The 22,050-nt window shown below is 50.3% G+C and overlaps 1 pseudogene; it reads right to left on the bottom strand.

Annotated features, from left to right (window-relative positions):
- Positions 1–1,994: 1,994 nt before the first annotated feature.
- Positions 1,995–3,351, bottom strand: LOC128565449 (immediate early response gene 2 protein-like; annotated as a pseudogene).
- Between the last annotated feature and the right edge of the window lie 18,699 nt (positions 3,352–22,050).

Genomic DNA, 22,050 nt, shown 5'->3' with positions numbered 1-22,050 from the left:
TTATCCTACCTTTCCTACACAAACTGTACCACTGGGTATCTGAATTGCAAATGAGGGGACATTTCTCTTTTTAGAAGTATTCCAGTTAATAAACAAAAAAGGGATGACAGAATTGAAACCCCACCGTTTTGCAACCCACTAATGGATTAATGGATATAGCTTTTCAGCATCCTAACTGGAGATATTATGTGCTTCCTGATGGAAACACACAGCACTGTGAGGTTGTCTTACTAAAAAAGCCAAATCCGAATGTGACCAAGCCTCAAAAACTAAGAATTAATTTACAATAAATACAGAGGACCGAGGAAGGTATCAGAAGTCACTTAGGGGATGCAATTAGTGATGTCTTCCCTGTGCGAAAACATTGCGCAAGCATCTGCTTTCTTTAACAAAAAACATTTTCAAAAGAAAGAAATAGAAATTGTAGACCCAAAGAGACTTAGACATACCAACCAAGTTCATTTGGATCCCAACTGAACAAACTAAAAAAATAAATAAAATCAAGACACATATAAAACAACCATGTGAACAATCCCAGGCTATTGGATGATCTTGGGGACTTATGGCTAATTAAGTGGGATAATGATGTTATGGTTATGTAAAAAAATAGGGAAGTGTACTAATATAAATATGGATAGAATATATGGAGTCTGGGGTTTGCCCCCAAATGATACAAGGCAGTGGGTAGATACAGAAATGAAACAAGATTGATACTTGGGGAAGCGGGGTGCTAACTGTCTGAACTAACATTATACTATTCTCTACTTTGGTTTATGTTTGGAATTTTAAGAGGAAAAATTGAATCAGCCAAGGACAAGCCTATAATCAGGCAAAGTGAGATTACGTGTCATGGAAATATTGTAGGGGTTTTCCTAAGAAAACCGAGACCCTATAGTCAATCTTCTTGAGGTGGCTGGATCTCCCTTTCAGTTCTTGATGAATTTGTTTCTGTTGGGTGCCCTTAGTTATAGTCTCCCGGATAATAGAGGGTGCTTTACAGTCCTGTAAAACTAACATCTAGAACTTCTCACCTTCTGTTTCTTTCTGATACCACCTTCAAGGGCTTCAGAAGCAAGGTTGAAGTAGTCAAGGAAGGCTACCTAGAGAAGGCAAAGAGGAGGAGAGAGGACTATTCTAGCCAAAGCTAAGGCTTGGAAGCGGGCATGCTCATAGCTGTCATGGAGGAGCGGAGTCTGGTTGAATCAGGAAGCCGCCTGGTGCCAGGGCAATCTTGGGTGCTATATTTGGAGCCAGGCTGGAGCCTTGAGTGCCGAGTGAGGTTTGATTTCCTAGTGACACTGCGCAGCTGAATGGCTCCCCAGTGCCCACCTTGTGCAAGGTAAGTGTTTTTCTGTGACTTAACGGCGTGTTTGCATTATACAAGCTATTTTAGCAGAGAAGAAAGATGGAGAAAGGGAGGGGGCAAGAAGGAAGCCTCTTAGATAGCTATCAACAAAACCCGGCATTTCTCAAAGAGTATTCAGAGGGCCCCCCATCCTTCAAGATCCTCCCTGAAAAGGGGGTACCATGAATAAGAGTTTGGAAAATGCTTCATTTGTTCTTAGAGAATCAATAAAAGTCCTGAGAAGTCCCACAGGAGATAACCCATTTTAATTGTCTTTAACTTAAGGTTTAATCACAAAACACTTCTCTTTCTCTGTTGGGAAACCCTGCTTTAGACCAGCAGACACAGTGGTACAAAGTCTTCAGACCTGGCTCTAAGCCGGCTGCTGTTTCCCTAATTCCCTACTCACTCACTTCTCAGGCTCCCACCCATGCCTCCACCCAACTTTCAGTCTCTCAGCTGGGACCTAGGTCCCAGTATCCCTGCAGCACACTGAGGAAGTTCAGGGAGGTATTAGGGTCTCACTGGGCCTATCGGCCCTTGCTTCCTAATTATGGATCTTAAATATGGATGAAGCAGGTACATCAAATGGAGGAAACTCAGGGAAGGAGTACCAAGTACCAATTACCATTTGATAATGAATGAATATCAAAAATGAATATCAAACCCCACTGCTCCCACCCGAAGGCTCAGGAGCGCAAGGCAACTAACCAGCAGCATGCCCGGGCCAAGTGACTCGCGCCACTCTCCTCCCACTCCCAGGGTAGGCTCACACCCCAGAACCTCCTCCCAGGCCCCACGCCCACTCAAGGCAGCAGGAAGTTCCCCACGTCTGCCCCATGACGCAACGATAAGATAACCCCTTGCACAAGAATGTCAGTGGAAGGGGAAGGGGGGTGCCTGGAATTCTCCGAGGCTGGAAATGCAAACACCAACTATTGATAATCCTTGAAGGAGCAACACAGCCCCCAGTAAAAAAAATAAAGTCCGACCCTGAGGAGATGAAAGAACCAAGGCTTCCCTTTCCCAGTCCAGAAAGAAAGGGAAAGGTTCACGTCCCAGTCGGTTAAGACAGCACCTGTGGGCGCGGCAGGTCTCCGTGGGAGGCGCCAGCGCCCGTAGCTCAGACTTCTCGTTGCCGCTGCTGTACACGTCAGGCGACGGCTCCCTGGGGACAGAGTTCCTCTCCGGGCCTCTCAACAGCCCAGCGGCGGCGACGGCTTCTCTCCACAGTTACCGCGGGCGCTCCCCCAGGGGAGCAGGGGGCTCGCCTCGGGTCTGTGCACTTGGGCCAAAGATTCGACCCGCGCTCTGGGCTCTGGTAGCGCTGCTCGGGATCTTCAGAAGGCCACCACGGCCCTCACGAGCACGTTCAGGAGATTGTCCGCCGGGCGGCAGGCCGTCTTTGCCTCGCAGGCGGGCGGCGCCGTCGGGGGCGCCACTGGGTTGCAATTCAGGAGGTGGGAGAAGCGCCTCTGTAGGACGCGAGCCAGGGTAGGAAAGGCGCCCTCAGCTTGGGCTGGAGAGGGCTGCAGGCGATCAGGGACCTCCGATGACACCCCCTCCACCTCCTCCTCTTCTTCCAGACGGGCTTTCTTGTTTGGGACCAGTCCGACGTCCCCTCCGTCACTAAGGCTGCTGCTCCGCCGCTTGTGGTTCCCTTTGGCGGGGCGCGGGGCGCGGGGCACCACAGCCAGAGACCTCCTCAGCTCTCGGCGCCTCCTGCGTGCCCATGGGCTCCAGGGAGGGCTGCTCACCGTCCAGGGCTCCGGCTCCCGCTTCCCGCGGCGAGTTCAGGAGAGGGTCAGAGGAGTGGGCTGGCCGAAAGGGTGCTTCCGGCTGGTGGGCCTCCACGTTGGCTGAGAGGTAGAGCTCTCGAGCGCTGCGCATAACCAGCGACAGCTGCAGACTCCGGTGCAGCCGTAGGCCGCCGCGCCGCACGCGCGAGTGGTACATCTTCCAAACGGACGGGGTCTGATTCGTTGTGCCTCCTTCTGCACCTCCATGACAACTCCACGGTCGAGGGCAATAGGGACTGCTGGAATGAACAGGACAGGGAGAAGGGTCAACCCGACAACCGGCTAGCTCAAGCCTCTATCACACACCAAACCACGCAGTAATATGGCTAAGACGCTCTCGAATGAATGACTATCAAATGAATAATGAATGAATATCAAAAATGAATACCAAGTACCAAAGGAGTACCAAGAGACCCACCCCTCTGCTATGGTCGGAATGTGTTCCTCAAAGTTCGTGTGTTGGAAACTTAATCTCTGATGCAACAGCGCTGGGAAGTAGGACTTTTAAGAGGTGATTAGGGCCATGCATAATGGCTCATGCCCGTAATCTTAGCACTTTGGGAAAGCAAAGCGGGTGGATTGCTTAAGGCCGGAAGTTTGAGACCAGCCTGAGCAGGAGCAAGATCCCATTGCTACAAAAAAATAGAAATATTACCTGGGTATGGTGGCAGGTACCTGTAGTCCCAGCTACCGCTACTGGGGAGGCTGAGGCAGGAGGATCACTTGAGTCCAAGAGTTTGAGATTGCAATGAGGTAAGATGACACCACTGCATTCTAGCCTAGAAGCCAGAGCAAGACCCTGCCAGAAAGAAAGAAAGAGAGAGAGAGACAGGAAGGAAGAAAGGAAGGAAGGGAGGGAGGGAGGGAGGGGAAGGAAAGGGAAAAAAAGAAAAGAAGGGTGATTAAGTCACATCTGGCCTGATGAATGGAATAATGCCATCATTACAGGACCAGGTTAGTTACTGAGGGAGTGAGTTCCTGATAAAAGGATGAGCCTGGCCCCCTTCCTCTCTCTTGCAGACATACTTTCTTGCCCTTTCACCTTCCATCATAGGATGACAGAGCAAGGAGGCCCTTGCCAGATGCAGGCCTCTTGACCTTGGACTTCCCAGCCTCCAGAACTGTAAGCCAAATAAATTTCAGCTCATTATAAATTACCCTGTCTCAGGTATTCTGTTACAGCTACATAAAATGGACTAAGACAGTCTCTCGCTCTCTGAAGCAGGACAAAAGCTGTTGGCCTGAAGGATCTGAAGCCCATAATGCTGCACTAAAAGCCTTGTCCTTGCTCCTGGGGGTGGGCTCTGTCCTGCCAACTGGGCACTGTGGTGGGTGGGATTGTTAGGATCTATGGACAACTTGTACAATGTAATCTGGGCTGTGCCCTCCCACCCTCTGCCAACACCCAACCTGGGTTCCTGGGTGGAAGGTGAAGAGGACCCTCCCTCGCCATCTTGCTAAAGTCACTGGTCTCAGTAAGGGGGCCTGCATCACTCATTCAAAAGCTATGCCTTTAGTGCTCCCATGTGCCCTTCTAGGCACTGGGGTGACAGCAGAGAACCACTTCCATAAAGAGCCTTTATGGGACTTCCTTTCCAGTGCAGGGCACAGTGGGGGGTGCAGAAGGAAAACTCTACACATAATAGATAAATATTTCTAGAATATTCAAAGGACATACGTGCTATGGAAAATAAGAAAAGTGAAACAGGGACAGAAGACCCCCTCTCGGTGGGCATGCTGCAATCCTAGCCCTCGCCTTGTTTTTCTCCTCAGCACTCGCTGTCATCCGACTGACTACTGTTTGCTTGTTTAGTGTCTCTCCCTCTGCTCAAATGGGAGCTCAGCTTGGGGGGGGGGGCAAGGAGTTCTGTCTGTTCACAGCTGTTCCCGTGTAGTAAGTGCTCAATAAGTATTTGTTGAATGAATGAACCAGTGTGTGTGCCTGGCATCCCTCCCAACACGCCCTGCCCTCCTTGCCCCAGGGAAGGAGTTTATTTTGGCAACTAATGAGAAAGGGCAGTGAGCACCCCACCAAGGCCGTGACTGAAGGCCTGGTCTTGCAGCCCAACCTCCTCCACCACCACCCCAGGTCCCACTCAGCCCCTTCCCCAAAGAGAGTGGACCCAAGATCCCCAGGCCTCCCAGACCCCTCAGCCTCCAGGAGGCAGAGATTGGGGGATGACCTGAAAGCTGGGGCCCAGGAGCCGGCCAGTATGGAGGGAAGGCCCTGAGCGCTCAGATCTGCCTCAAAATAATCCTGAATCCAACTGCTTCCAACCATGTGTTTCAGCCGCTGCTGTCGCTGCCTCGAGCGGGTGTAGCAGTGTCCTCTCTGCTACGCCCAGCCAAGGCCACGGGGCCAAACAGAAGTCAGGTCTGGTGGTGACTCCTCTGCTGAAAGCCTCCTAGAAGCTCCATCTTATTCAGCACAGAAGACGGTGTCTGTCCATCTCCCACACAGCCGATGATCTAGCCTCCCAGTCCCTGCCCCCGCAATCGTATTCCCTGCCATCTCCCCATGGCCTCACTGCCTCCCCTTGCTGGTCCTCAAACACCACTCACACTCCTGCCCCAGAGCCTTGGCACTTTCATTCCCTTGATCTAGAACTCTCCATCCTGGTACTCACATGGCTGGCACCTTCAGCTGGCGGCTTAATGCCACCTCCTCAGAGGGGCTTTCCCTGTTCAGCCCACCCCGAAGTGCCACCCTTGTCCTTCCCTGTCTTCTTGTGCCTTTCCATTTGCCATTACTCCACATATTTATTCATTTGCTTGTTGTCTGTGTCGTATGAACATGAGCTCCATGAGGACGACAAGGTTGCTGTTCTACTGACCACTATATTCCCAGCACCTGGATCAGCACCAGGCACGTAGTAGGTGCTCAGGAGATTTTTGCTGAATGAATAAATGAATAAGCCAGCCTGACAGAGGGCACCTCTCGGAGACACCTCCCCGGGGAACTAAATGGTGGTTCTGCTTCCTGCCCTTGCCCTGGCACCTCGCAGATGGGCCAAGGTGGGGCTGGGGCTTAGTCCTTCGCTTTGGAAAACACTCCTGAGCCTGGCTGAGGGTTCAGAGGCCCCAGAACAGGCAGTGGACATGACCATCCCGCCATCTATTGCTCAAGTAGCCTCCCTTCCTCATGAATAGTGTCCATCCAGGCTCTCAAGCAATGTAGGAACAGAGCCCCCCTCTCTGCTGAGGTGCCCTCTCCCCATTTTATGAAAATAGCAGAATGATGGCAGAATGCGAGGGCGATCTGATTACAAGAGCCATATATGTTTCACAGAATTTGGCAACTGCAAGAAAATGCAAAGTGAAAATAAACCATAATCCGTGTACATACTATATTTTTTAACACTTTTGAGATCAGATGTCACACCCTGTGTTGTAACCTACGTTGGTCTTAACTTTTTACTAGGAATACATTCTATATGCCACACACTTTTTCCAAAATGTCACTTTTAATGGTTGTCAATATTGCAGAACCCAACAAAACCACAGAGGTGTATTTAACCAATCCCCTATTGGTGGGGACTGGGGTTGCTTCAGACGCATCATTACTGGAAACAGCACTCCAGGGAGCAGCTGAATCCCACACCCTGGCACTCATCTCTGGCTCCTTTTGCAGGACCCAATCTTAGATTCAGATCAGGCCAGTGAAGGAAGCAGCAGCTCTGTTTTGTTCCTCTGCTCTGGGCAGTGCAGAACGGTACTCAAAGACCCACACACACATTCCCTTCCCCTTACCACAGATCTCCCTAGAACCTGCACTTTTCAGTCTTCTTGGGCAAGTTTTGACATCCTCAGAAAATCCTTTTTTGTGGATTCAAATACATGTGGCCAATGCTACGTGTAGTGTTCGACATTTTCCATCTATCAGTGTGGTGTCTGGACTGTTGGAATCTTAAAAAGTCCATCCCCACCCTCCGAGCTTCAGTTTCCTTCTCTGTGCATTGAGTGGGTGAGGTGACCTCAGGGTCCTGCTCAGCCCCACCCTACGGAGCAAGCCCCAGAACTGCCATCCAGTATAGAACAGGGCGGGAGGGTGGGCCCTGCCAGCCCACTGTTGAATTCCAGTTTTGCCAAATGTATGTGATCTTCAGCAGTGTCCTTGAGTTCTCTGTGCCTCAGTTTCCCCTTCTGTATGAGAAAGATAACGATAATGTCATAGGCATATCGGATATGGAGAGAGAACGGAGATCATCTGAGCCACCTCTTAGCACGGTGCCTGGCTCAGAGCACAGTAATGTTCAATAGTCCTATTTTCATTATGAGGATGAGACTTGGTCATTTTGAATTTTTTTATCTCATTGACCACACCAACACTGCCCCTGTTTTATCAAAAAAAAAAAAAAAAAAAAGGCACAGAGAGAGAGTAGAACTTGTCTCAGGTCACTTGGTCAAACCAGGGGCATGACTAGGCTTATCTATGCTGCTGACTCCCACTCCAGTGCTCTCTGCATCTGGAAGGTAGGCCTTAGATCGTGGCCCAGCTCCAGGGACAGTGGAGGACCTTGTAACTGAGAGTCGAGGCCATACTTCCTTCATTCTCCCTCCCTGTACTTGACCTCCAGGTTCCACATGGCAAACATGGGCAGCTAAGAGGGGTGAGTGATGGAACCCACAGGACATCAGTTTGTCAGAACTGCTGAACAGTGCCGGGTTCTGCTGAGCTAAAAGAGCCAGAGCAGCTAATATGCTTTTGTCAAAAAAAATAGTGAAACTTAGAGGAACATATGCTCCCCAAATAGAAGGTGCACAGCTTACCTGGTAGTCCAGGATGGACCCAGCAGCAGAGGTGAGGGGAGATCTTTGACCCCCAGGTGTCTCTGAGTGAACCTCAGCTGGTAGGTGAAAGAGCTGGCCTGGCCTCAGGAGACTCAAAGCTGCCCCGACACTCTGCTCCAAATCACCCTGGGGTCTGTGCTCCTCTGGCTGGGATGGTACACAGGTCTTCCCTATTCCCAAGTCCTCCAGGCCTCTTTATGTGGGAGCAGGGGCACCCCAAGTGAGCATATGGCCTGTCTCCAATGCCCACCCAGCAATGCCCCTCCCCTCACTCTGCCTTCCCCCAGCCCAGGAGACTTCACCTGGTCTGGGGACTCAGATCATCCCTTATCTTCGCCTAGCTCTTTCCACCCCCATAACCTTCCCCCACCACACACACCCGAGCTTCAGTTTGGACACTCAAAAGGCAAGAAGTGACTTCTGACTTCCACTGGGTCATCCGTGCCCTATGGCAGTGAATGTTCTGACTGCGACCGCCCCATAAAGGAAGAGGAAATGCCAGGGAAGGCAGGAAGATTAATATTTCAAAAAAGAAAACCATCTGGCCATATAATTTTACATTTACTCTTATGACCAATTAATCTCTGTCTCACTTAGACCATAAATTCCATGAGGGCAGGGCCTGCATCTGATTGGGCTCATTGTTCCATCTCCTGGGTCTGAGGCCAGGCCTAACAAACAGGGAAGAATGAGGGTCAGATGGATGAAGAAAGGACCTTCTGCCTCACGCTGGCTCTCTGCGTGAGCTCAGAGGGGGTCCCTAGAAACATGGAAATAAGGGTGTAGAACCAGACCCACAGTTGCCAAGCATTTGTGTAAATCCTGTTTCCAAGATTTTAAAAATTCTAAGGAAGTCAATCCCCTTCCCCCTGTAGGGGTACAGATTTGCACAAGTTCACCAAGATGACAGCCTGATTGATTTTGCTCAGTTGTAACAAATGTCCAGGGACTCCAGTGGGCTGTTGATGACATCACAGACCCCACCCCGATTCCAGATCATATGCCCCATATTGCCAGTCTCTACATTATATTAATGAGCATGTGGTGGTCATTTGTGCCCCTAAAAATGTTGGCTGTGGCACATTTATGGGGCACATAAATGTGAGTACATTTATGCTCATTGCAGGTCCCTAGTGAGTCCGTGAATCAATTGGGGTGGAAACTGAAAGATGTCCAGAGACCTACCTAAGGTCACACAGCTGGTCAGAGCTGGAGAGGGGCATCCTGCCCAGTTCCTCTACTCCCACATTCATGCTGTTCCGCTGTTCCATGTAGGAACTGGCAAAGCCTGGGGAGCTCTGTGGTAGAATAAATATTTCAAGGAGCTCAATGAAAGGGTTGCCTTCCAATCCAAGTGACTTTGATGGGGAGAAGGTTGGGGACCCCAGAAGCAAGCACCTTAGGTGGGCACTTCCTTTCCAGACCACTGTGATGCTCACCAGGAAGTGCCCTGAGCCCAGGAGGAGGGAGAGAAGGGAATTGGAAGGAGGAAAGACGTTCCACATCCCTTTGGATCCCTGGGAGGACTCCAGGAGCAGCTCCAATGGGGCAGGACACAACGGCAAAAGCTCCATCAGGGACTGCACTGGCTCCCATTTCCCCAGCCGGGGAATTGAGGAAGATACTGGGCCTCTGCAAGGACCTGCTTAAAGCAGGCCCATAACTGCCCCCAGGGCCTGCAGCCCAGAGCCTGGTCCCTCTGAAGCCCCCTGTTAATAGCAGTACTAACAATAGCCCCCCTCGTGTGGTGCTCACTCTTCCCTGGCGCTCAGCCATGCAGCGCATTTTCTATATGTGTGTTCATGTCATTTCAATCCTCACCGTGATCCCTTCAGGAAAGCACAAGGTTACGCTCATTTTTAAAGATGAGAAAACCGAGGCCCAGACAGGTTGGGATAGATTGTTGCAGTAACAGCCCCCCATTTGTTCGTGTTGTACCTTGGACTTGGCCATGTGACTGACTTTGGCCAACGGACACAAGCATAATGCTGCAGAGGCTGGGGACGTGCCGTTAGGGCTTCCTCTCTTGCCGCCTCTGCAGCCCCGTCACCACCTTGTGAGCAGGCCCAGGGAACACATGGGAGAGCCCTCAGAGTTCCAGTCATCCCCGGTGAGGCCAAATTAACCAGCCAGCCCCAGAGGATCAACCAGTTGAAGGGAGACAAACAGGGGAGCCTGGCCAAGGTCATTCAAGCCTTGTCCAGACCAGGACAGCTCAGTGACCTCAACGGAAATCACTAACTCCCGAATCATAAGCTATGTGGATGTTTGTTACATTAAGTCACTGAGTTGTGAGGTGTGTGCTGTGCAGCAAAAGCACCTGACACAGATATGGAGTCACTCGGCCAAGGTCACACAGCAGGGCTGAGATCCAGACCCAACCTTCCTGGCCATAGAGCACATGCTCTTAACCACTAGAGCATTAGTGTCTACAAAGTACATTTATTTTCATTGCAGACCTTTAGTAAGTTCATGAATCAATCAGGGCAGAAGCTCAGAGATGTCAAGAGACCTACCTAAGGTCACACAGCTAGGTGGTCAGAGGAGGGCATCCAGCCCAGTTTTCCTCTCCTTCCACATTCATGCTGTTCCCTCTGCTCCATGCAGGCTGAAACAGCCAGAGCCTGGGGCATTGGCTTATAAAACAGCCTCTTCTTCAGCCCCTCTGAGGTCCTCCATGGTCCTCCTTTCCCTCCCACCGTGAGATTCTCAGACAGAGCAGGTGGCTTCCTCAGCGGGGAGCCAGGCCTGTGACCTGCCCCTGCCTGCTCCTCCCTCTCCCCTCCCTGCCCAGCAGGACCTGTCAGTTGTCCTGAACACAGCACGTGATGGGAAAGGGTGGCAGCTGAGGTCACAGCATGAACCAGCTGGCTGTGGACAGGGAGAAATGGTTTCTTAGACACACTTGTGCCTTTTCACCCAGACTGGAGCCAAAGAGGAGGGCACAGCTGGCCTGGCCATGCCCACTCACTCTGGCATAGGAGACCTGAGGTCCCCATGAGACTTCTGGGAGGAAGAAGGGCCAGCTGGGACTAGAGGAGCAGTCACTGCCCAAGCCGTCCACGTGTGAGTATGAGGCAGTGGGGAGGGAGTGGTAGAGGCGAGGTTGGAGTCCTGTGAGGCCACTGGAGCATCCAGCTGAGAACCTGGCCTGACGGAGCAGCTGGCGCAAAGATGGAAGGATGAGGTCCACTTCCCAAAGATGAAACTTGATGAGGACCTCTCTACTCCCACCAAAAACATAAAATAAGCAAGGAAGAGGCAGCTGTGGCCTGAGGCAAAGAAAATGCCTCAAAGTCATCAGATCTGGGTTAGCATCTAGGTCCCCTACCTACTATGCTGGGCAGGTTCCTTAGTCCCTCTGAGGCTCGGTTTCCCATCTGGAAAATGGGGGCATCTCATGGGTCGTTGTAAGAATAAATGAGAAAATACCATAAGAGTTTCTTGTAAACCACACCTGTCATGGAGACAGAAGTGAAGAGGGGATGTCGTGACCTGGCTGTCCATCTAGCATGTCTAGGCCCCAAGGTCTTCTAGCCTTGGATGAAACCCCATAAACTCCACTCCTTAGAGTTCAAAGGGCCCGTCAGAAACCATCCAACTCAAGTGGCTGATTTTACAAATGGAGAGATTAAGATTCAGAGCAAAGAGCTTTGCCCACTCCAGATTCTAACCACCAGTGAGTGCAGAGCTGGCCCTAGTCCCAGGCCTCCTGACACAGGCTGTTTCTACCCCATCAAGGAGTCAAAGCTCAGCCCTGCCCCTGCATCACTTTCTCACCAGTGGCCTGCCTGCGGTGGAGGCAAATGGGGCAGACTAGTCCCTGCTCCATTATTGACTGATGTGTAACCCCTGTTGAGTGAAGCGATGTGCTAGACCCCATGAGGAGGTTGGGCCTCCCCAGGGAGGCGCCTACACAATATCTGTGTTCAAAACAATTTGCAGTCCTGGACTCAGCCTCTTTGGAAGATATCTGAGATTTAAAAGCCCTTGGGGGTCTCTCCAATCACATCAGCAGCTGCCCTTGTACTGATTGGGGTCAGCACTGGCTTTACCACAGCCCTGAAGGAAACACCCTCATCCCTACTGGAGCCATCAGAGGAAGATTAAGTTGTTTCATGTTCTAGACATAAGCTAAAGCTTATCCTCCTGTTATCAGGGTTGAGAGGATCCCCTTTCACGCCCAGAGGTCCAAAGTGTGTCCCCCTGTGGGGTGTCCCTGCTTCCTCCCTTGGGTCTCGGCACCCCATCCTCCTGGAGCATGGTGGGCCAGCTGCTCACCAGTGCAGGAGAGTCTCAGGGTCGTTCCAGCCAAGGATCCTGTTTGGAGCTGTCCTCAGATACTCCCCTCCCCAGAGGCATCGGCCACCTTCTCTCCAGGGGAAGGACCAACTTCCTCAGGCAGACGCCCAGGGCAGCACCCACACTCCAAGCTCCCAAGAGGCAACTGGCCAGGCCCCATGGGAGTAATGAACCCAGGTCAACCCTGGAACAAAATCCCAGCCTAGTCCTCAGGGCCAGCAGATGGGGGCAGTCGGGGTAATAAGGAGGTATCGCAGGACTGTTTCCCAGCCCCACCTTGAGCCTCAGTCTTCTCTTCTGCAAAGCAGCACGGCTTATACCTTCCTCTGGTAGCCACTCAGGAGGGAGTGAGGTAGCCCATGTAGACACCTTGCTTAGGGAAGTTCCCAAAAGATGTACAGTCCTCACCTCACCCTCGCTCCCTGGGGACAGAAGACCACCTGGGCCCTGACCTCTCCCTGCACCTTTGACCCTGGCTTTGCCACACCCTACATGCTGCTGCCTGCTTGGGTTGGTTTTTTAAATTGTAATTTTGTTTGTTCTATAAGAAACACATATACTTGGTACCAAAATTCAAAAGGTATAACAGGAAAAAGTAAGTCCCCCTCTCTCCTATCTCCCAGTCACTTGGTTCCTCTCTCCAGAAGCAAACCTGGCTCCCAGATGCCAGGGCTCTAGCGATTCAAGGATTGTCTATCCCTCTGTAAGCAAAAACACACGCACGTATTTATATAGTCCTTAGTATTTACATAAATAGTAACATCCTATACACATTGCCCTGCACCTTGTGTTTGGCTAGGGTTTTTTTAACCCAAGAGCCCACCTTACAAATCTTCCCATGGGACATGCTTCTTTTTTTTTTTTTTCTTTTTCTTTTTTTTGAACAGAGTCTCACTTTGTGACCCTTGATAGAGTGCTGTGGCATCACAGCTTATAGCAACCTCAAACTCTTGGGCTTAAGCAATTCTCTTGCCTCAGCCTCCTAGGTAGCTGGGACTACAGGTGCCCACCACAACACCCAACTATTTTTTTGAAATAGGGTCTCTCTCTTGCTCAGGCTGGTCTCAAACCTGTGAACTCAGGCAATTCTCCCGTCTTGGCCTCCCCAGTGCTGGGATTACAGGCGTGAGCCACTGCACCCAGCGGGACATACTTCTTTATTTTGGTGGCTGCATAGTATTCCATTGCCTGGATATACCATTATTTATTTGCCAACATCCTATCCCTGGGCTCTTCTGTTGTTTCCTTGTCAAGCTATCACAAACAGTGCTGTAGTAAATCATTGTGTTATCTGTAAGATAAATTCCAAGAAGCTGAATCTCTAGGTCAGAGAATACATGTACTTATAATTTTAAAAGATAATATCAGATTGCCCTCCATAGAGGAAGTAACAGAATTGTTCGAAAGTGCCTATTTCTCTGCACCAACTTCAACTCAGTATATTTTTGAAACTTGCTCAATCTGATGGATAAAAATGGTACCTCTGGCTACTTTTAATTTGCATTTCTCTCATTATGAAAAAGAATGAGCAGCTTTGCACATGTTAAGAGCCATTTGTAGTTCCTTTTCTACAAATTGCCATACCTAACCTTTCCCCACTTTTTCTTATTGATTTGGGAGAGCTCTTTATATGTTAAGAAACTCAATGTTTGTGATATGAGCTTCAAATGTTTTTCTCGGTTTTTCATTTGTCTCTTGATTCTGTTTGCGCTGTTTGCTTCCATGCAGAATTTTATAATATTGCCAAATTTAATGATAGGAATTTTGTGGAGTTTTCTGGGTTGGTGACATATTTAGAAGCACCCTGAGATTTAAGCTTTGACCCATGGGGACTCCCAGGATGGTGTCTGGTCTGACGTCTCCTCCCTGGTTTGACCCACTGCCAATGCTGGTACCTGTTATTTGCATCCAGCCTCCTGTGGACAGCTCCACCTGGTTTTGGCTGGATGTCCCGCCCTCCCCCCAGCCCCGCCCCATCTTCTCCCACTTCCAGTTCTGCAGCTTGGGTTTTGGCTCCCTGATACTTCCCCAGCCCCCCAGCTTCTGCGTATGTTCAGCATATTCCTAGCATGCCCAAAGCCCCCTACCCCTACTCAGCACCCCACCCTTCCAGGTGCACCGAAGGCAAAATCACTCCTGCATCTCCTACCTCTCCCCCATGGATCACCCCAGCCTTCTTGCTGCTTCTAGAACACAACCACCCCCAGGGCCCTGGCCTTGAAGCTCTGACTCCTGCACCCCAGTTGGAATGGTGAGGGGGGTCCTGAGATGACACCGAGGAGTAAGCCCGGATGAGGCAGACATGAGCCTCCCCAAATCTTCTGCTAGCAAGTCCCAACATGGCTTCCTCCTTCACAGCAACTTAGCAGAATTTCTATCTTTATTAATCAAATAACAAATTTAATTAATTACCTTAAATTGCTTTAATTGAATGTAGAATGAGGTCATGGACAAAATCCCAGGAAGTAATGAACCCAGGCATTTCCAGTATCTGGAGTTGAAATGATCTTTAATTTCAATTTGGGAGCAAAAATGAAGTCACTACAGTCAAACCTTCCCCTCCCAGCCTGCTTCCAAAACCGCCTGCTGTACTGACAGGCCCTTGGCACTCTGTTCTCTCCCCCTCCTTACCGGCAATGGTCTTTCTGCCTCAACTTATCTTAACCAAGAAATGGGTGCCAATCTCACCCTCAAGTGCTGGAGAACAACAGGTGCTTGGAGAAGGCACAGTAGCAGACCTGAGAGACATACGTGTAATTCACAGCAGCCACATTCTCAGGAGCTGAGCACATCCTGTCTCTGTGCCTTTACTCATGCTGTTCCCTCTGCCAGGCATGCCTTTCCCTCTTCTTTCCCAGCTGTCGTATCCCTGCCTTCAAGGCCAGTGCAAATGTTCCTTTCAAAGGAAAGCTGCTTACCTTCTGCAGAAAGGCATTAGAGAGACGAAAGGGTAGCCCTGGGCCAGGAAGAGGAAAAATGGAAAAGCATCAACTTTCTAAGTATTTACTCTCTGGATATTAAAGATGAGGAAACAGAGGCTCAGAGAAGCATAGCGATTTGCCCAAGATCACATAGCGGGGTAATGTTCAAGTTATGCCTGACCTTAGGCCTGACATAACTACCTTCCTGGCCCTGGCTGGGTGGAGGTAGAAAAAGCCCAGAGTTCCCCCCTTAACCCCATCCCCCAGGCTTCTCTCTGCCTAAGTCACTCCCTGCTCGCCCCACATGCTCCCCCTCCTCTGACTCCACCCACCCCCGCCTTCCAGGCCTCTCTCCATTCTGGGCATGACTTTGGTCCAGCCTGACCTTCAGGTGCCCTGCCTTCTTAAGAAAAAAGGATGCTAAGGCAACCAAGATACTCCTGAGTCTTTCATTCTTATTAATATAGTTGTTATTTTGTATTACTATTTTTTATTAGTCTTCCCCTCCGCAGCCAGGTCTCTGTTGGCATTCTGCTCCTTGTACCACTCTTCTGCTCAAACACCTACAATGCCTCCCTATTACCCGTGGCCTCAAATTCAAACACCTCTTCCTATTATTGAGATCCTCCCAAATTTGGCTTCATGTGGTTCACGTAGATTCCCCAGCACACTCTATGCCTCTGGGAAGTTTACTCAACTTTTATGAACCTTCATCTTTCCTCCTTTGTAAAATGGGGATTTTACTCTCTACCTTGAGAGACTGTGCTGAGGATACAATCAGAAGAGATGGGAAGCCCAGTACAGCGCTTGGCATCAGGGTAGCCCGCAGAAAATGAGAGTACTAGTTCCATCCATACCTCCTGCTTCTCCAGCCTCACCTCCCACTGGGCTGCCACACACATTCTCAACTCTACTCAGGATCAGGGGCCTTTACTTCTCTAGAAATACTTTTTTAAAAAATTCCCACCTCCACACTTTCATTCACACTGTTCCCTCTGCCTACACACCCTTCAAGGCCCAACTCAAGCTGCCCCAGCTCCAAGGCATGATTCATTTGAAGGCTGGGAAGAATGCAGTCTCTTGTCCCACCTCTAGTAGGATCTGGCATAGAAACATCTCAAGAGGTGGAGCCCAGTCTCACTCTGCAGGGATAGAGTTGAGGAATTCCCCCATCAACCAGGATCTCTGAGCACCAGCGTCAGGCTTAGAGCCCCTTGCCCAATCAGCACCCCATGACACCCGCCAGTGTCCCTCCCCCATCCTTCAGGGTGTCTGTCCTCTCCCCATCCTCTTTGAGAGAAAAATCTGCTCTTTTAGCAAAGTCTTTTTAAGCATTAAGGCACATCACACCCTTCTTTGCTCCCAGAAAAGATCTTATCTTCCTGAAATCTCAAGAGCTGGTTTTTCCTGCCAAGAACATTCCACCTCAGTCTAATCCCAGGAACCACAGAAGGATGAAGATGCTAGAGGGACCAGCTCCTCCTCCCTGCTCTCCTTCCCACTCCAGTGCCTGCATAAGGGAGCCAATCCTCCTGTTCACTGACAGGGAAAGTGGGTCCCTAAAGAAAAAAATGTTTCCTAAGGTCAAAGAGTTAATGCACCAGGAAATGGAATAAAGGATATTGGTGATTCACCTTCCTGAGGGGAGACCTGAGGCAGAGGTCAGCTGAATTGCAGGAAGGGTCGGTATGATCAATAACTGGCCTGCAATCATATAGGGGCCTGGCCAGGCATCCGATACCCCCATCCTCTCCCAAGGCCGGACCAAGGCTGACCTCAGAATCCCAGCATCTCAGGGTGGGCCGAGCACAGCACCCCTCCCAGCCTGGGGCCATCATCTTCCTCCCTCAGCTCCAGCCAAGTTCCTGCTCCTCCCTGCCCAGATTAGCTTCTTTCCTGGGCCACCATAACAAAGTACTACTAACTAAGTGACTTAAAACAACAGAAATGTACTATCTTACAGTTCTAGAGGCCAACAGTCCCAAATCAAGGTAGCAGGAGGGACACGCTCCCTCTGAAGGCTCTGGGAAACTATCCTTGCCTCCTCCAGCTCCTAGGGGCGCCGGCTCTCTGACAGCAGCACGCCCAGCTCTGCCTGTCTCATGTGACCTTTTCCTCTGGGTCTGGGTCTTTGTGTCTCAAATCTCCGTCTCCTTTCTCTTATGAGGATCCCACTCATTAGATTTAAGGCCCACCCTAAACCCACAGTGATCTCATCTCAAAATCCTTGACTTAATTACATCTGAGAGACCCCATTCCTTTTTTTTTTTTTTTTTTTTGAGATAGTCTCACTATCTCGCCCTTGGTAGAGTGCTGTGGCATCACAGCTCACAGCAACGTCAAACTCTTGGGCTTAAGTGATTCTCCTGCCTCATGCCTCAGCCTCCCAAGTAGCTGGGACTACAGGCGCCCACTACAATGCCCAGCTATTTTTTGTTGCAGTTGTCATTGTTGTTTAGCTGGCCCAGGCCAGGTTCGAACTGCCAGCCTCAGTGTATGTGGCCGGCACTGTAACTATTGTGCAACGGGCACCGAGCCAAGAGATACCCTATTTCCAAATAGGTTCCGTTCATAGGTACTAAGGGTTAGGAGCTGGATGTAACTTTGGTAAACGCAGTTCAAACCCATTATGTCGCATGACCTCTGCCAACCACACCTCAAGCCTCAAGGCCTCTGAAACAAATCTCTTGGGTTTTGCCCAAAGGGACTTTGGCAGTCTCAGCCTGGGAACCTGCCCTCCCAGTCCAGCCCTCTGAACTTCTGAGGTCCCACCTTCTGTGGGCCCTCCTTCATGACTTTTCTTAGAGGGGGGGCCCTGGGAATTTTCTGTGGGCAAAGCAGGATGTGACCTCGGAAGCCATGTCCTGCCTGGTGCCATGGAGATGGGGTTCAATTCCTGGCTCTGCCAGTTGCCGCACTTGTGACTTTAGATAATTCTCTGTGCCTCAGTTTCTCTCCGTCTATAAAGTGACAAAGTTAACAGTCTCATTGTTGGTGTCTTGTATTAGAAAGAACTAGTAAATGCCCCTGCAGGGCACACAGTAGGTGCTCTGCCGCTGGTCAGTATAGCTGCACTCCCATTATTCTTTTATTCCTAAGGAAGCCCCTCCCCAGTCATCCCCTGCAGGGGCCCCTCAGCCTCTCTTGGTCTCCAGAGTGGTCAGGAAAGTCAGTTTCCTCATAGCATCTTCACATTTTACAGGTAAGAAAATACAGATGGGTGACACAATTTGCTTCAAAGATAGCCACCCACGACTGGGGGAACTAAATTAAGTTCCCCCTGCACAGAGCCTGTTCCTTTTTGGAGCTCTGTTTATTTTGACTGCTGTCACTCTCCCATCCTTTAAACAGGTTGTCACTGCCCTAGGTCACCCCGGACGTGGCTGTCAGTAAAACAAGCACCCAAAGCACATTATAGTTGCTTCTTTACCTACACTCCCCTAGTCCAGCCTCACAACAACCCTGAGGGAGACAGGACAGATGCTGTTGGCATTTTACACCCATCCTGCAGGTGATGAAACTGAGCCTAGAGACCAGGTAGCTGAGATCACACCACTTTGTGATGTGATCAGAAGTGGCAGAACTTTGTCTTCTTATTCATAATTCCATGTTCCATCCATTTCACTGCATAGCCCAGAACACAGCCATTCATTAAACAGTGAAAAATATAATAACATGTAGCATGTTATCATCACAACCCTGAGACGTAGAGATTCCTTTTATCCCCATGTGAGAAATGAGAAAACTGAAACTCAGAGAAGATCACAAAGGCAGAATTTGAACTCAGGACCCCGTGCCTGCTCCAAAATGCTCCCAACCTGCTCCACACCCACTGTGCCACACTGTCTGCTTCCACAGCCTGCTCTGCTGGGACCCTGAGAACTACTCACGGCTTCTGCCCTCAAGACACGCCCAGTATTAGAGGGGAAGTTCAGGTGGCCAGGGGAGGGAGGGGCAGCTGTCTAAGAGAGAAACAGATTCCTGTCCATGTTCAGAGGGGCAGCCTAGGTTCGCCCCCTCTAAAAGCAGCTGCCCTCTCTTCTGGAGAAGCCAGGTTTAGGTGGAAGTGGGACGAGGGAGCTGCCACCCTGAGAAGAACATGTCCCCCACTGCCAGCCCCATTCCTGACATGGTCCATTGGGGGGTGGAGGCAGAGCAGAGCGGTGGTGCTAATGGCACTTACTGGGGCCTTTGGGGGCTCCTCCAATCAGGGAACTGGGGCTGGAAGAACAATGATGAGGACTGGCCATCTTCACAGAGGGAGCAGATGTCTCAGCCTCTCCCTGTTCCCTGGCAAACCTCATCTTTTATAAATAGTTGTACTTGCTGGGAGCCAGAGAGAGCTGAGGCTTCAGCATCCCTAACAGCCCAGCAGCACCAGGCCCGTCTGCCTGGGGCTGTGCACGCTCACATAACGCCCCCTCCCCACCCAGCAGCCCAGCTCCATGAGGGTGTCATTGCACCCAGGACACGTGGCATCCTGGCATGTGCTGGCTCCACGTGGCCAGCGGCATGTGGGCTGTGTGGGTTCTTGGGCAGAGTAGCCAAGTAATCAGAGAAAGGACTTTAGAACAGACGGATTCTGGAGGTAGTGAGCTCCCATCCTTGGAAGGGTTCCAGGAGGTGCTGGGTGACCATGTGACAGGCATGCAACAGCCATGCTTTGGGCTTTGAAGCATGGTGGGGGCCAGGGAGAAGGCTGGGCCACATGACCCCAAAGTTCTTTAGTCCCAGTGTACATCTGGGGTGGCATAGACTAAGGACTCTGAAGGCCATGGGTGACCCCCCCCCCCCAAGCTTTAATACGTCTCGGAAGCTCCCCTGTGGGTTCCAGGAACTGCAGGAGAGGCTCTGTGCCGGTGGGGGATGCGTTACTCAGTAGCTATGCCTCACTGAGCATTTAGGCAGCCTCTGTAGAAGCCAGGGAGGCTGCCAGCCCTCCAGGCTGCCTGAGAAGTCCAGATGCTGGGGCAGTGTCCTACAACCACTCCCATCTTCAGGGAACCCCTGTTAGAATGGAGAGCCTGTGAGCCTTCTCAGACTTAATAACATCCCATGTTCTAAAGCTGGCAATTTTGGAAATCCTTCACCTTTGGGATCAGAGGTGGGTGTTCCAAATCCTAAGCTCCCTCAGGGAGCTTTTATTTATAGAGAATAAAGTCTGTTTTATTCCCTGCTCTTCTTATCATGGTGGCTTTTAAGTGATTACAGCACAAATAAGTGAATGAATGATGTAGAGGTCACCTCAACCACCTCCTTGTAGCAAGCTTGTATCACCTGTGAATCATCCTCTCTGTCCTTTTTCTGAGGAAGTAAAGGATGAACATGACACTCTAGAAAGAAAATCCCTACGGGGGTCAGATTACCCAGTCCCAGTCCTGGATCTGCCTCTAATCAAGTATGTCACCTTGGGTGAGGTCCTCAGCGGCTTCACTCCATCAGCTGCAAAGCAGAGATAATAATTCCTACTTCATAAAGATGCTAGGAGAATATTCCGAAACATTTTTTACTTGCCTGGTATACAGTCAGTACTCCATAAACAGCTCTTGTGGCAGCTATTAGTGCCGTTCTCCGAATTCTTGTGGTTTTCTTATCAAGCATATGTCAGGATCCTAGTTCCCCACTCCCTTGAATGTGGACATGGTCATAGGATTTGCTTTGGCCAATGCAATGAGACCAGAAGCAAAGTGTCACTCCCTGATGGAAGCTTTAAGAGGTCACGTGCAATTCACCATGTTCTCTTTTTCCTGCAACATGGCAATGATAAGATGGAGTCACAACCAGCCTGGGTCCTAGAGTAAGGAAGACACAGGGCAAATCCCCCCAGCTGACCCAGGATGGACATGCACGTGGTGGGTTGTGAAGATGGCTGCAATGATCCCTCCCAGCCCCATAGGCACACCGCTTTGTGAGGTGACTTTCCCACTTCTCCCTTCCAGAGATGGAGTCTCATCCTGCACCTCTTGACTCTGCTCAGCAAAGTGACTTGCTTTGGCCAATGGGATATCAGAAAATGTGGTGCAAGCAGAGGCTTGAGAAGTGCATGTACACTGGAGTGCATCCTCTTTCAAGACTGGGAACCCTTATGCTACCTCATGAAAAAGCCTCTGCAAGCCTCCTGGAAAAAGAGAGACACACAGTGAGGGGCAGGGCCCAACTCTCCCACCCAAAGCCCCAGACTTGTAAGGGAGGCTGCCCTAAACCATTTAGCCCCATTGGAACTGGCACAGATCACAATAGCCACCAGCCAACCCACAGAATCAAAATAGTAAATAATTCAGGCCACTAAGTTTCAGGTGGCTTGCTACTCAGCAAAGGCTCGCTGACACACTATAACATGAATGGGAAATAAACCTCAGCATATTAAGCCACTGATATTTGGAGACATTTATTACTGTAGTATAACCTAGCCCATTATTCTGATTAATATGGTATTTCCTTCCCCTTTCCCTCTGGGAAAGGAAGTACATTCCAATTAAGTTGCAAGGAATTTTATACTTTATGGTTTCTCTCCTGTTCACTATTCCCTTCTACTCAACCACTCTCCTGCTTCCTGATTCAGAAAAGATCTCCTGTTATTGTCCAGACCCTGAGGAAGGGTTATTCTCTGCGCCCAGCATGGAGTCTTCTCCTCACCCCCCAGTTCTGGGCCAAAATCTCCAGGATTGGCTGGGCCTCAGATACAGTCTGTGAAAGGTGTCTGGGCTGTGATTCTGGTGTTCACGCTGGACTCTGAGCTGAGACCAGCTAGCCTCAGCCTACACTCTCCATTCCCCCAGCCCTTGCACTCTCTTGCATATTATCTGACCGCAAAGTGTGGAGACAGAAGGCACTGGCTTCAGCATCAGACACATCTGGGTTCAAATCTCAGCTCTGCCATTTACCTCTCAAT

The sequence above is a fragment of the Nycticebus coucang genome, chromosome 14, assembly GCF_027406575.1.
Source record: "Nycticebus coucang isolate mNycCou1 chromosome 14, mNycCou1.pri, whole genome shotgun sequence".
NCBI lineage: Eukaryota > Metazoa > Chordata > Mammalia > Primates > Lorisidae > Nycticebus > Nycticebus coucang.
The sequence above is the reverse complement of the archived record's forward strand: the minus strand, read 5'-3'. Positions and strand labels throughout refer to the sequence as shown.